Genomic DNA, 16825 nt, shown 5'->3' on the forward strand with positions numbered 1-16825 from the left:
GAAAGTTAGCTCAGTTCACAACACCAATGAACATTTATTATTAATCTCTGTTAACTCCAAAATCCCGATATCCTTCTGGATTTCCAATTTTTGTGCAAATTAGTCCCTCCTGAAAAATTATGCTACCATATGCACACGTCATTTGCTCCAAAAATAAAACATAATCCTACTCATCCAGTGGATGAACACGTAGCTAAGACAGCCAAACTGAATAAGAAGTTACTTTTCCAGACGGCAGTAGCTGTGGTCACGTTCTGCTTAACGAACTTTCTACAGCGATTCACAAGGGAAGCGTAATTGGGCCTCAAAGGACTAAAAAGCAGCTCGAACACCTAAATGGTTAATCGCAACAAAAGCGACGTTGCACAAAGAGGAACAGAGGAGTGATTTTGCCTTTCCTCGGCCTCTTGTTTCGGTGGGCTTGACCCCCCTGACCCCTGTCAGCCCGGCGCTGCTCATGAATGCCAAAACTGGCGTTCGCTCAGGGACGGGCTGCAATTACTGTTGGTGGCCGCTTCCACCATCAATAACTCAATCTGTCCGTCGGTGAGACCCAAGAACTTTTCATTTTAATTAGTGCTTCGGAGGCATTTAACATGGAGGCAAATTAGCGGCCGAGCCGGGAGGTGTCCGTCACTTCCAATTTCGGCGGGGCCGGGGCAGGCCGCCCCCGACCCCTGGCCTACTTTTCACACGTCTCTGACTTCTCCCTAATGAAGCCACAAAGCGGTTCCGCGCCAGGGGAGGCCGGGGGGCGAGCTGTCGGCCGGGCCGCGCTCCCCCAGCGCCGCAGCCGCCAGCGCTGCCAGCCTGTGGCGGCAGGGACAGGCAACCAGGCGCTTCCACCATGTCCTCACACTCCGGCCAGGCTGGGGTAACGGCAGTACCGCAACAAAAATACCCGCTCTCTTCGGGGCTTCCCAAGGCCCAATTCCAACAGCTGACAGGGAACCTCCTTCTGGCTATAAAAACAGCACAGGTCTGTAAGCAGTACTGCTTTATTCCCTGTTTCAACTGCAATTTGAACTTCAATCCTCAATAAAACACGTGGAAGACGAAAACTGCCAACAGCTTGCATGTAGTAAAACAATGAAGGCTTTATTTACAGTATTATTTTTGCAATCCATCAAGGAAAAAACCCCACTAGTAGTCTGTTTAAAGTATATTTTAAAATAATTTCTGTCTATCTTCTCCATGCAACTTTCAGTAAGGATTACATAGTCTTACTCTTCCACATTTCAAGAACAGGAGTGTTTTAAATGTTTTCAGGAAATAGGTGATCTCACTCCCCAGTTCAGTAAGGTGAAAGAATACACTGGCACAGGAACTTAACATGCAACACGTATTTACCACTGAACTACATAGTACGTCATCAAAAAAATAAAGAAGAAATGGGGGGAAAAAAAGAGAACATTTTAATCACCATAAAATTGGAAGTAGGTTGCATTATTGTTCAGTGAGACAATCCGTGATAGTTTTCAAAAACATTGTCCAAGCCTGTTCAAGAATATAACACACTCTGCTTAGAAACAGTATTTTGTACCTGAATCTTCCTTCATTAAAATCTCACTTTTCACAGATATGTATTAAAATGTAAATATGTATAAAAACTTACACAAAAACCTGTGATAAAATGACACTGAGAGCAAGTTCTGTTATAATTCCCCATTTTACATTTTCATTTGAGAATGCTTATCAGTATTCAAAAGAATACCTCAAAAATTGGAAGGAAAACCCAGGCAGGGCTGCAATTCCCTTCTCCTTCCCCTGAAATGCACATAGGATGGCTTGAGTTTTCTTTCTGTTGCTGCTATTGTCATTGTAAAGTTTGCCCTTAGCCAAACTCAAGTAATTAGTTCTCTGACAGCCTATATTGCTCTTTCGCAGAAATAGAAACTGAAAACATTTTGTTCTTAAAATCAGCTGGCACTCCAATATAGCTATGTAGTTTAACAGCTTAAAAAAGAAGTTTTAAAAAACCAGACTAGTTGTTCTAGAGCTTCTAACAAATGCCACACCCCAAAGTGATACAGTTATGAGTATCTTTCACTAAAAACAAAACAAACCACAGCAACAAAACCCACAAAATTTGACAAAACTGAAGAGGCCACAGTGACACCTTTTCTGAGCTGCTTCTGGATTCCCATTAGAGAGGAAGACTGGTAGCCCCGCTAAGGCACACTATCTAAAGTGAGCGACAGCTGGAATTTCTCCAAAACCTGCCTGATATTAACAGTATAGAATGACACAACTAAATGACTACTTCAAATGTGTTAAAGCACCAATTAGCACCTGGAATGCTACTCTGCCAGACTGATGCTGAAGAAATTCAAACCCATAAGGCAATCAGTCGATTTCAAAGCCCTCAATCTCCTTTTTTTTTTTTCTTCCCCTATTGTAGCCATGAAGAAGCCTTCAACTATAATCTGTTAAGAAGTAATTTATTCATCAATTGTAACACCCAATTTGTCTACAGGGTAATTTATTATCTTTCCTAAAAATAGTTTATTGAAGAAAATGCCTTTGTTATTAAAACTGGGGTGGGGGTGGGGTGTTCTGAACTGGAACTCAGCTATGAATTCATGGCAATATTACAGCAGTCAAGCCCCAAACTCTGTATGAATCCAAATATATGAAGCTGAAGTATGCAAGATTTGTCATATGGTCCAAAACGATTCTGAAAGCAGGGAGTTAAGTAGTAACTGTTCTTTAGATGTGGCTCTGTAATATTTTTAACAGCATGATCCCCAAACCAAATGAGCTGCACTGTCCCAAATTTCAATAAAGAATGATAGCGCTGAACGTAACCACAAAGAGAGTATTGTAAAAGGGGAACACATGAAAAAAGAAATGTCAATCTCAGACTTCATAAGAATTAGAACATTAAATCAATTTCAACAGACAAGATGTTTCAAAACATTTGCAACAGTACATACAATACCAAATAAAGGTATTTGCCAAAGCAAAACTGAAAAATATTAAATGTCTTTCCTCTGTGTAATGGGGTCAAGAAGTGACTCAGGTAACTGTATGCATATTATTACCTCAATCACATGTACAGTTCTGCACCCAACTTCGAGGTGGAACAGAATGCCAGAGATTAATTGGACTGTCAATCTCAGCCAGTATGTAACAACAACTTTCTATTAGAGCTTAAAAAACCCTGATACGGTGCCACAAAGAAATGAAAATAATTATTTGGATGAAGAAATAAGGGGTTGTAAAGAACAGTGAAGAATTCACTACAGGACAGATGACAAGTAGTTTCATGAACAGAGATTACTAGTGTAGCTCAAATGATATTCAAGGATCTTGATTTTTGAATCCGCTTGATTCAAGAACACTTACCCTTTTCATTAATGAACTAAGCACAAAAAGCAAAACTTTGATGAACCTTGCTGACAAACATGAATTGTCAATTCCGCTGAGTGTCATTTCTATGCAGGAAGATTCAGACCACATGAAGACCTGAAGTAACAGGAATGGAATGAAATACAAGAGCATGAAATTGGTAAAGTTATGCATATTGCGAAGTCTGAAGAATTTCTGCATCATGTGGACTAGGAGTTGACACATAGGAGATAGCTACCTCCAAGGACTCAAGTACACTAACAGATTACAGAACATCGGACACATCCATGGGGTGTTGCTGGGAGAAAGAGACAAAAACAGCTTTAGGATTTCCTAGGGAAATTACCCAGCGGAGACGGTAAAACATGAACAGCACGGAAGACAGTAGAATTGATAAATTCAACATATGCCTAGAAGGACTGATAATACTATCTGGAGAACAGGAAGCCCTATGAATGGAGACAAAAATTAAAGAATAAGATTAATACAGTGAAAGCTGGCAGGGAAATGACTACTCTTTGAAAACGTAACATGGGAATAAACACAAGGAAAGACAGCTATTCAAGCTGAAGAAAATTACTGGTTCAACAACTAGGTATGGATTGGCCATTAAAATTTATTTAGATCAGAAATTAGAAGACAATTCATAACTACTGGTTAGAAGGTTCTAGGGCAGATTTTCAAACTAAATACAGTCCAAAAACTTTATTAGTCTTTAGTTTACAGTGGCCACCATCTCATGTAGCTCCAGGTGACAGGATGGGAACAGACTCTGATCCAGGAGAGCCCTTACATCTCCATTTTGCTATTCATTATACAAAAAGAGCTATAGTTAACTTCAGCTTATTCAAATGCAAATAGTTTAAATAAAAGTTTCAGATTCTGTACTGTGTAATTCTGTCAAATACTTGTACAAGACTATATCATTTTTTAAAGGTGTCTCTAATACTTTATTGCAAGGCATGCCTACACGACTTGTAGAAAAGTGTCATACTGAAACAGCTGAACTAGCTATGCTTATGCACTGTCAAGTAAGTTAAAAACGCCGGTAAATCCACCCTCAAAATCTATGAAGAAATCACAGAGTTGATGGAGAAGACTGCTGGCTATTGCAAGCTAGCTGGCTGCATGGCCATCAACAAGAACTACTTCAAATACGGCCTTACTTGCTTAGGCACTAATCTGTGCAAGCTCACAAAAACAATTCCACTAAACTGCGCATTGTACTAGAATTATTTAAAACTATTAGTGACTGCATAAATTTAAAAGGCAGAAGATTGTGTAAATTATTTCAATGTTCTTTCTCCCTCTACAAACTGCTACAAAATCTGAAATGTTAAACGAAGCACACTTGTGTGTGTGTATTACACACTTCTCAAAAGACTAAAATGAAAAAATATGAGTTCCGTTTGTAAGACATTTAAACCACATACTTATAATGCACATACTGCAACCGTGAGTTCGTTCATTCAGAAAACAAGAGCCCCTAACAACTGCTTTCTGCAGCGAGCAAGTTCACAGTCTTAGAAAAGGACATCTTGTTTTTGAACAGCTGGAAGAAAACTCACCAAAATCCACCTCAGATACTCTAACAGAAAAAAAGGACGACTTCACACCGCTTGCAAATATCAATGTGTGTACCTTATGGCAGAACTTAAAGGCCAAACTAAATTATGATAGATCTGTCCGTTTCATAAACAAAGTTGTTAACCATGAAGAAATTAAAGCCTAGCTGCTTTTTACCATGCCCAGCACAATTAGGTAATTGGGGACGCCACTCATTGGACTCCTGAATGCCCATCTTACTGTTACTCTGGAATTCCAATTAACTAACTGCTAAAAAGTTTCTGCCATTAAATTAACAGTAATGAAATTCAGTAAAATTGTTTTCCCAGTGCCATCAGGTATTCGGACATATCCTAGTGTGTTACAAACATGACACATTCTCATATTTGAGTACATTCAAATAAGATTTCGCTACACAATTTTTATTCATCTTGACCCATTTCCCCTCTTTCAACTCCATCACTTCAGTGATTAGCTGGGTGAGGGCTTCTGCCCTTAAGACAACTGGAAAACGGACACCCGTGCTCCTTCTACTATAAATGACATCAACTTCTGCTATTCTACCCAGAAGCTATCATTCTTAAATGTGTTTATTATCTATTTATCATTTCTGCTAGTTCCTTACTGTCATACCAGTCAATGTGAATGAGGAGAAAAGTCTCCACATGTAATACATTCCATCTCTAAATCTAACAAATCCAAACTGAGAATGTAACTTAAACCTTTTAAATTTTGGTCACCAAAAAAAATTAAAGAATGCCTTTTGTTCAGTAAACATAAGCAGCGAGAGAGTCATTAAAATTTTTACAAATTTCACACATCGCTATTGAAAATATTATGGTCATACTATACCGCCTACAAGACCTATCACATATTTTGACTCTGGATTATGATTTTATACAAACAATATACCTAGGCTGAGGAAGGGAAAAAGCTGGGCCTCAATCCTGAATATATACTTGCTCGCTTTTTAAAGAGTGAACAGTGGACCTTAAAATCAGGGCCAGTGCCTTCAAAAGTACAAATGCTTTCATAGGAAAGGTTTCTGAAGTGCAACATCCCTTTCAGCACTATGAAGAAGACTAATGAATGTTTTCACAACCTTACAGTAATTTTTTCATAATTTAAGGACAATTGTTCATTAATCTATGTCAAAAAAAATCCCCAGACCAAAAAACCGACAGGGTAAGATTTTATTATACTTAGATGCCATGATCTTTGCTTGTTTCTTTTACAACTATAACCCTTGCCTAATCTAGAAAAAGAAATTCCCAACTACTTCTTCTCTCCAAAGCGAAGGTGATTATGCAAATTCTGGGACTCACGAAGAGTCCTCCAGAAACTGAGTTTCTGTTTGGTAGTTAACAGAGCATGTATTTCATTTCACGGTGCCCAAGTAAAACAGCCTGATCATTTTTTGGATACTGAATTTAATCAGTAACAAAGCATGCTATACAAACCCATGCTTTTCCCCCCGATGTCACTGACATCGCTTTCTCCTCCAAGAGAAGGAGCAAGCAGGAAACCAAAAGCGCCCGGACAAACACCGGCCTGCAGCTCCAGCTTCCAGCACGCTTTCCCATCCCAGCATTTTGCCCACATGAGGGTAGCGTAAGCTCATTGCTGAGTAGGGGCACGTTGCTAAAAATCTACATCTCTCCCGCACAACGCTGTTTAGAAAAAGCGGTTACTATTTAAAAAACACATCACTTGAATTTCAATTTTGGTACAAAGAAGGAAATAGCAGCAACAAAACCGAAGCGATTCAATAGGGTTTTGGAGGGGAGTGTTGGGTTGGGTTTTTTAACATGAAAGATAGACTGCAACTACTTCTCTCTCCTCTTCGTCTCTCTTCCACCCTTAATTCTTGTTTTCTAGGTAGTAAGAGTTTTCCAAGCCTTCTGGCGAGGTGCCAGCTCCATAAAGCAAGCCGGAGTGGAGCTCTCCCCTCTGCTCGGGCCCCTCCCTGAGCAGCCCTAGGCGCCCTGCCTGACATGCTTTTCAAGGCGTGCTAGACTGCAGAGCAGACTTTCTGGCTCCACTTCCATTGTTTGCACGGCTGCTTTGCTCCTTATCCAGAGCGCGGATTAGCATAAGAATACTGTCTTCCCCCTCTGCAAGCCAGCTCCCCTCTAGAAGACCTCTACCCCTTAAGAATAAACAGAGGGTTCGGTTTCTTTTTCTCAGATTTTCTCCTTAAAGCCTCTTTTCCTATTCAAGACTTGTAAAAACCAATAAAACAAATAAAATGCTAAATAAGCAAGCCTGACAAGGCTCAGAAATACCCGATTGCATAGATTAGTAATTACCAAGGTCAAAAGAGTCAATTTGATAATGCTCTTCATGGAGCCCTCATCCTCACACTCACATTGTGGGTATGATTTTAGTTATTAAAGGATACACTTTTCAAACAGAGCAGAGAATAAATAACTTCTAGGAAAGAGTAGCAGAAAGACGACCTTAAACCTCTCCCCTCTTTTTTTTTTTTTTTTTTTTTTTTTTTTTAATTTACTCCTGGGAAGACGCAATTTCAAATTGCTGAGAACAGACAGAAAGCATTCCTTATCAACACAACCCTCAGCCAAAAATACAGACAACCCCCCTCCAAATTCCTAGTAGCGATGCCTTAAACACAGGAATCGCTGCTGCCTACTTATACAACTGCAAACCCTTTCCTCTGGTGTCTTACCAAGACACTACGGCGTCCCTTATAAAGCAAGTGACATGCAATCTAGCATTAAAAAAGGCCAACAGAAGAGTATTTCACAAGAAGCAAACTGTTTGCCCTCAAAACACTTAAAACTGTCAACATGGGCATTTTTTTTCTGCCACCCGTAAAATAACTGCTGTCCAAATTTATACATTGTTTTGTGAACAAGATAAAAAAGCACTTGCAAATGTTACTTCATAAGCAAGCCACATAATTTTTAAATCATCAAATTCAGCACTCCGCATTGCAACGGGCAAGAGCACAGCTTTCTTTAACAGTATTTGCTCTATACATACAAACAGCAGAGACAAGACTGGCAAGTTCAACATCATCAAGATTTGCTAATACAAAAAGCTGCTTGGCAAGGTAAGCCTTAATCCTTGTTTTCCTCACCTGCTTGTCATGCCCATAGGAGCACCGTATTCTGCTGATAGAAGAAACTCTCTGGCTAGCTGTTCTCACAAATCAAATCACTGTCAATAACACAGATATTCTCAAAGGAGCAGTCTCTATCAGTCTTCCAAAGAGGCCTTTTAATAGTTGGATAGGCCAAAAAAATGAAGTAATAGACGCCGCTCCTTTACACTCCTCTAAAACACGGATGTGGCAGGGGGAAGTTACTCTTTAAAGTAATATTTGTTCTTAATACAGAAACAAAGTTTTAGATATGTACTTTGCAAATCACATTTAACTATTAAGTTTGTTCTTCATGTTATTTATATTGCCCTTCTAACTTTAAATTGTTGAAATGCGCCCTTTCAACCTCTCTTACAATTCTTTTGAATTATATGAGTAGTCAGCTAACAGCTCTTCTGTCCTCTGTGAGCCTCGACACTCACCCTAGAAACTCACATTGGGATATTTTTACGAGGTTACAAGCTCCAGACACAAAACACGAGGAGGTTACCACCTCCACAGCAAGGGCAAGAGAAGTGAGCAAGTATTGTCGGTGGCAAGTCTAGCATAGCCTAAACCAGAATCAATGGCAGTTTAAATTAATATGCCGGGCTCTGAACAGCTGTGGCTGATGAGCTGCCACTTGCTTGATACTGCCACAGAGGCACTGACCTCCAGCAAAAGAGCAAGGTGGACAGCTGGGGGTAGTAACCTCACAAGCCATCTCACTAGGAACTCCCAGAGCTTGCAAGGAGAACCCTGATACATAGAAGTAGGTTAACAAAGCTTCAATAGGCCCAAGCAGAAAAGAAAAAAAAAAAAAAAAAAACCCCACAAAAGGAAAAAAGAACAACCCCCCAAATCCTTCTGAGAGCAAATACCTTGTAATTACAACATTCATTATCTTCCATAGAACCTGCAAAGTATTCAGTTATCCGCTTGTAGCATAGAGCAATAAATGCTTCTGTATAAAGCATGACAGGCTCACACACAGTGTTATTTTGCAAATACTGGAGATAGTAAATTAGATGGCTTTATCAAGAAAGTGCTTCCACAGTACAAATAATCTAAAATGAATTCTACGCTGTATTCAGTTTCTACTTTCATCTGCAATACTTAATTTTTAATTGTTAAGTATGTAAGAAAGTATTACTGCTCTGGGAAAAATTTCCAGGACTCTGGATGTATGTGCCTGACCCTATCTTACCATGTTAGTGTTCTGCAGGTTTTGCTGAGATGAAAATTAATTTTGGTTTGCATTAAAATGTAACTCCAAATGCATTGTAGATCCGCTTGGTTAAATAACTACAGAAACAACATGGCATGCACGTGCACACAAACTACTCCTCCCAAGTTTAAACAATGTACTTTCATCAAATATAGCTTCAAAGACATTTCTAAATCCAAACACCATAATCCTTCAATAAGTAGACAAAGACAGAGTTCAAAGGTAATGTTTATACTTCAACAGTTATAGTCCCCTATTTTCCTGCACTGAAGTGCTAAAGCAATGCTGGTAATTTTTTTTCACACAAAATTAAAAAACAAACATACACACAAGCAGCACAACTGGAAAGCTCTACGAGATTATAATATTTAAAGTTTTGTAGTTTTGTTAGTAGTATCTCTCCCATTAGTATTCAAACAATTACACAACTTTTCTTAGTGCAAAAAGGTTATTTTAAATACGCTAAGAAAAAACTTTTTCAACTACTGTTGCACAGTAGAGCTAAGAGCAGCAAAACATCAACATGTAAGGTAGCAGTTTGTTTTCGTTTTAGATTAAAGGAAACTTTACATTCAGCTAATAAAATCCTTATTTTTTTTCTTTTCAAAAATCTTGCTTTTCTCTCCATACTGTAAGAAACCAACTGGACTAAAACCTAAGGAAACTAAGAAGGTACAAAGATTATACTGTATATTCTTCCATCTATCAATTTCAGTTGCTTTCCTACTTCTTCTCTTTGACCCTAGTGTTATGTGACCCAAACTGCCCACACTTGGCACTACAGGAATGATTTGGACACAATTTTTTTTTTGTATTGCAAGTATTTCCCCCGTTCCCCCATCATCCTTAAACTTGAAGGTATCTCCTCCTCTGTCTCAACAGTTCCTTAAGCTAAAAAATCTTAAAAGTAAATCCATCTGCCTCCCAAGTCACCTCTTCATTAACTTTGGCAATTCAATTATTCCCCAAGTCATTCAAGATCACATTGTTATAACCATCTCATTCTGCCTTTTCTTACATTACTTCTGTCAAGTTCCTGCATCGAAGTCATTTATTCCTTCCACATCTTCACTATGAAAACCTTCTTTCTTTAATGATTCTTTAGACTACAGTAATCACCTTGAATAGGACAGAATTAAGGCTGATTCAAATTAAATCTATGAAGGAAAAATTGAGGGTTACAGGAAAACCACACACTCCATAACAGGAAGATGTTTTTGTTGCAAGCTGAAGAGAACAGAATAAAGAATTATTTTTGGCAGAAAGGGGACAAAAAAGTTATCATTATTGAACCTTCTCTATCAAATGCCGTACAGTATCTTGTAATGACCAATCCTCTATCACTTCCTGAGTATTTTTTCCATTCTCTTTTTTTGAGATTTTTAACACATATGAGTTAAGAACTGTACTGACAGAAAACCACTAGATGAAATACTGTAGTCTAAATACAGTTCAACTAAAGAGGCAGATCAGCCCATCACTCCTGTGCCCTGACTTTAAGAGCAGTCAGGAGGAAGTGTTTAGGGCAAGAGTATAAAACCCAGAGAACGATTAGGATATTCTTTGTCCAGATATCCCACTACAATCATTTCCTCTGCTGCAAAATTTATTCATATCACCAATACCCACAGAGGGACCTACTCACCATGAATGTACCCATCTACCCCCTTTAAATCCATTTTAAATCTTAGTCTCTACAATAGCTTGCAATAACTGAGTATCACGGTGTAGATCTGCCCTATGTTAAAAAAACCCAAACAAACCTGCATAGACCTGGAAACCAATCCACGAACACTGCCTGTGCTTTCGAAAACTTCCATGATAAGCTATCAGTTGCCTGTCACAAGGTACATTAACATGCTTTATCCAAATTCCGGTTTTACAAGAAAACTGTAAAACTTCTTTCATAATCCTTGGAAGCACTTTGCTACTCACATCCCCCAGGACAGCATGAAACAGACAACAAGGTATTTTTGTTTATCTACCTGAAGCACAGCTTTGATATTCTGGCATGGAGAAGTAGTACAGTGGATTATACAGAATATACTTCTCCCAGATCACAAATCTATAAATGCATTACATGCTCAGTTATAACTGCTCCCCTTTAGTAAAAGCAGCTTAAATCTTAAATTTTAGCATTTATATGTAAGTATGCATGATTATTTTAAAAAATACTTTTATTTTCAATTGTGAATTTTTTCCTCTTCCTTCAGTTACAACATGAGTTATATAATTAGCTTTTTCCTTTTGGGGGGCGAAATGGTCAAAGTAAGTATCTGCCACTGAGACAAATGTTTTAGTTTTCTGAGGAATTCATTTCAGCTTATCAATTTACCAACTGTAAAACCCTCAGATGCACTAACACATTTAAAATTAACATTTACAAGACCAAGGAATTACAAGACTTACTTGCTTTCAAGTACACAGTACATTTCATACTGGGTTTTGAATTCCTATTAAACACAATCGACAAACAACAGCAAGAGTAGCCACTCTCACTGGTGCAAAACTTCCAAAAGATCTTTTCAGATGCTTTTTAAATTTTCCTTCCTAATCACAGGAATGGTGACACTATGCCTTCTTTTCATGAGACTGTATGTCCACATAAGGATTCAGCTTGTTAATTCAAAGATTGGGGATATCACCAAACAACAAATTTACTGAGGCAAAAACTTAGTAATTACAAGTGTACATTTGCAAATTCTATGATAATTTAAAAGTGCACAGAACTTCAAGACACCTGTATAAACATCCCTCTCCTCATACACTACCATCTCAAAGACTTCAGGGAGTCTCCTCTGTACAGGCAGACCCTTAATCACTTTCATTGCATTGAAAGCCTAGGACCAAACTGTTTCTGTAGGAAAATTTCATATGCTTTACCCATCAATTGAAACAAATAATTGTATTTGAAAAAATGGAAACTTGAAGGAACATGTTTGAATGAGAAAAGGCATTTTAGATCTTGGGAGAAGAACAAAATGCGTTTGAAGCATGGTCAAGTGTAGCCATTTGGGGCTCCTCTGCACATCTTCAGTGTAGAAATTCTCCTAATAGACAGGACTGCGGACCCCTCTAGCATTACTCTAGCAGATTTCTAATCTTCTGTCACTAACTATGATCAACTGCAAACGTTTAAAACCTGACTGCAAGGTGACCTGTCTATATCAAAATACGGAGTAATCACTGCACAGAAACTTCCTCATTGCTGTAAGCAAGCCACACCTTCCAGGAAATTCACTCTTAAAATCAGGAACATGAGACTGCTGTTTTCTTCAAAAGTTTGTATACAACACACACCAATGCAGGCATATGCATAATTTTTTTCCCATGCAACTTATGCATTTGATCATCCACATGATTATTCTTTTTTCATACATATTAAACGCTATTCCAGACAAGTTTTCACTGAGAGGCAAGAACTCAGAGGACTATGTAAACCAAGTACTTAGTCCTAAATAAACCATGTTTCTGATTTATACATTCACAGAGTTGCAGAAGATAGAGGCATCCATTTCCTTACCTTTATGCATGTACTGAGAACGGATGGGTAACAGGTTCTAGCAGGTCTCTGTTTACTAAGACAACAGTCTCTCACAGCTTTCCAGATACAGGTATGCCATCGTGTTTCTAGAAGTTCACAGTAATTTCTACTTCTCAATTTCTTATATATTGTAATGTTTTAATATTTTACAACTGTCTGCCTTACTACTTTAACTAAATAAATAACTGTCTCCTGTGGCAAATCATTCCATTGTGAAGCCAGAATATTGTTTTACTGTTCTCTTACTAATTTTCTAAGCAACTTCTACTTCTTTCTAACTGTAAGCAGCAAACTTGCTAGCAGCCTAAGACTTCAAACCGTGCATACACTTTAAGATTTGTGCACTTGCACATCATAGCTGAACCAGTGTTTTACATCTGTTCTTCCCTAAAGCACACCATCCTAATATTCGGATTACGTTACTAGAACTAACTACAGGCATTACCACATCACGTCTGTTGATGACAAAGCACATGGAAAAAAAAATACTGCTTTATTAAAAAAAAAAAAAAAATTAACCTGTACCATCAAGAAGTTATCTTCCATTCTATGGTATTAACAGATTTCCCTATTTTCCAAAAATGGCAAAATATTTACATTAACTGGCATACGACTAAGCAATTAATGAATATTTACTTCCCAATTATTCAGATTATTTTTCACCATAGATATTTTAACAAAGAAAAGTTTCAGAACATAGTATTTAAGTTTTAAAAGATTCAAATTATTACTCAAGATCCTGAAATTCCTGTACGGTGTTGTAAATGCGAAACATATATTTTATGGACACGATAAAAGTATGCCTTCTTTACTTTGACTTGGCTATGATACAGATTTTTTTTAAAATGATGTTACATATCTGGATTAGAAATAAGAAAACTAGCAAGTTTTTCTCACACTGTTTTTTATAAAGATTAAGGATATTGTACAAGGACTCTTATCTAAATCCATCTTAGATTTTGGTAAATTAACAAGTAGCTTTTAATTATTTTAAAATCCATTTTAACTGGACACGTAGATTTATTTCCATGCAATTCTGTATCAACTACAACAGTTCAGACACATTTCACCTAACATTTCATGAATCTTATCATAACCTTGCAGCCTCTGGAGAAGGATTCTTAACTTTTAAACCTAGGTCAGAAGAACCTACTCCATAACTGACTTTTTAGGACTGCTTCAAAATAGTACCATCAGAAGGAAACGTTTATCTGCTTGGTTTTGCCTCAAGAAAGAAGGAAAAAGAAAAGCAATTGTTGAAAACAAAAATAATCCCTGTATTAATATTTAGTAGATAACCACATTTTACCCTTCTTAAGCTAAACATTAAGTCAACAAATAAGCAAAAAAGAAAATCTGGTATGTTTCTAATTACATATCCATGTTACAATAATCTAATTGTAAAATACATTCTTATCAATACAGACATCTTCAGACAGTACTGTAAATGCATTCCCTGTATGCTTTTCTCACTTTCAGTCCTGGAATTAGTTATCTATCCTACCCCACCTTCAGATATGGAAATAAGATATAAAATTTAGCTTCCTCTTACTACATAGGAACTTGTCTGGGGTTTTTTGAGATCTGTTACCCACTATACTTTCAACAGGAGCTCCTGAGCCAAACACAGCCAACAAAAACTGTAAAATGAAGGAACGCTTGCCCAGCATAACTCGACCTTCCTGAACCTGACAGTCTTGGCCTAGCAATAGGCTTTTGTTTTACACTGAGACTGAGATGGTCACACTACCGGAACCAACTGGGCTACGCCATGCCAAATGGAATAAGGAAAGCACTATTAGGAGGATCCTGGACAAAGGCCCAGCAAAACGTGTGACAGCACACCACAGAACAGAGCAGCTCTGGAGTGGAATCACTGGCACTTCCTGTTTTGATCAACTGATTCAGAAGACGACACGGACTTCTGGTTACTCCACTCCTGGAAAACGCTTTGAGCACGCTGACCTGCATTTCCCATTTGTGGTTTGAGCCTTAAGTGGCTCAGCCTGTTTGTTATGGAATTAAATCCTAGCAAACAGTTTGCCACCAAGGAAATTCAGTGGCAGCTAACCCAGCCTTACAGAATAATTGCTTCCTAGCTGAATGGAGCAGATCTTAGGCAGTCTTGATGGTTAATAAGAAAACCATTGCAGGAACACCATCTCATCACTGGCAGATTTCGTTCTGAAACACTTGGCATGTGTTCCTAGCTACTGAACGAACAAGCTCCATCACATGACAAAAGATGGTTCTACTACAACAGCTGTGGGAGGAGACAGAAAGATGACAACTCTACAGACACTAGTAGCTGAAAAATAGGAAGTTATTGATAAACTGTCAACTAAAGTTATTGGTTCAATAGCTGTACATTACAGGTCTTTAATCACAGTCATCCAAGTCCAGCTTTCAATACCCCGAAGAAAACAAAGTAATCTTTCAACCAAAATCTTTATATTAAATAAAGACAGTACATGATATAGGAGACCAGTTGGAGAAGGTAATTAAGCATATATAGCCATACTGATTAGGTGTAATATACTAAGCTTCGTTTCTCCAGTTACATCACAACTAGAAATGCTAAAGACTTACACAAATTCACAGTTGCAATTAAAAGACAGGCATTTAGCCTACTAAGTAAGATATAATAAAATTTTATGCTGTCTCAAAATCTAGAGTAGAACTAGCAAAAGTACAATGAAGGGCCGCATTATGGAGAGATTCTACATCAGAGAGAGTAAAATAAACCATCATGAGAATTGTCAGAGAGATGTATGATACTCTTCATTGAGCCTAACATGGAGGAGATAACCAGAGAGATTTAATCAAAATTTCTCTCTGTACACCCACTAGGAACTAACAAATACGTTATCAGGCAGTACTTTTAGATTCAAACAAAATGCACATTTGAAACTAAAGCACTCAATTTCACATGGTTTTGTGGGTATGAAACATCATAACTGGGCTTAAAACATACACGTGAAAGCAGGTCAGGTTATGAAATACAATACCACTGATCTCTCTCTCAGAAGTACATAAAATGTCTGATCAACACATGGGACGATGTAATCTGCCCACATCTGGTATTTACGGGTTTTTTCCCTCTTTTGGCCTCGTTGGTAATCTTATTTTTTGTCTTTTGTCTTTGTCACCTTGCTATTGAAATTAAAGTGTAAAGTTATGAAAACAGGATGTAGAACATACACAAGAACAGAAATGATTAGCAAAAGGGCTTGTTTTTATTTGGTTCTGATAAGCTCCCTTCTTCTTGTTGACTTACAAGCCCATAAAACTTAGTAACAGAACAAGCTATGTCAAGATAGGGAAATTTTGTAGTGGAGTGGTGTTGCCATTTTATTTTTTGCCAGCTATTTACATACAGGGAAAGCATAAAAGACCTCCCTCCCCCAACTGTTACTAATACTATTACTATTTTAAAAGACAGTTCACAAGAAGGGAAAAAGGTAACTTATAAAGGTGGTCTGGGAGTGGTGGTGGGCTTGTTTTGTTCTTCCCTTTTTAAAATAATATTGCATTGAGAGTTTTCAACCCGACTGCATATCCTTATGCCCTGCCACTTGTCACTGGAAAGCTTTTGTCCAGCCCTTTTTTCTTTTCCTCTGTGTAACAGAGGGGCATCCACCCATTTTTCAGCTCACTTCAATTCAGGATAGCATCTAAAAAGACACTTTAAGAGGGAAATGCGGATGGTATCTCGAAGACATACTAATTAGCATTTACTGGTACTCTTTATTCAGAGAGCTCATCTATACATGGCATGTCCAAGCATTACCTTTCCCTCAAATCTCTTATATGAAAGGAGTGAGATTTTTCATTAATAAAGTTTACAACACTACTTCTCTGCATCAGCTCTAAATGCTTTGGGAGTGGGATCATTGAGAACAGAGGGCAGAGTGATCAAAGAACTGTTTATGATGACCCATTCTCTACCCTCTACCACTCTCTAATTCTATGAAGCCCTGAGATTTACCCAAACACTGATTATCCTTTCAGTTTAGCACATTGATTGGTC

This window comes from Numenius arquata, chromosome 10, assembly GCF_964106895.1.
Source record: "Numenius arquata chromosome 10, bNumArq3.hap1.1, whole genome shotgun sequence".
NCBI lineage: Eukaryota > Metazoa > Chordata > Aves > Charadriiformes > Scolopacidae > Numenius > Numenius arquata.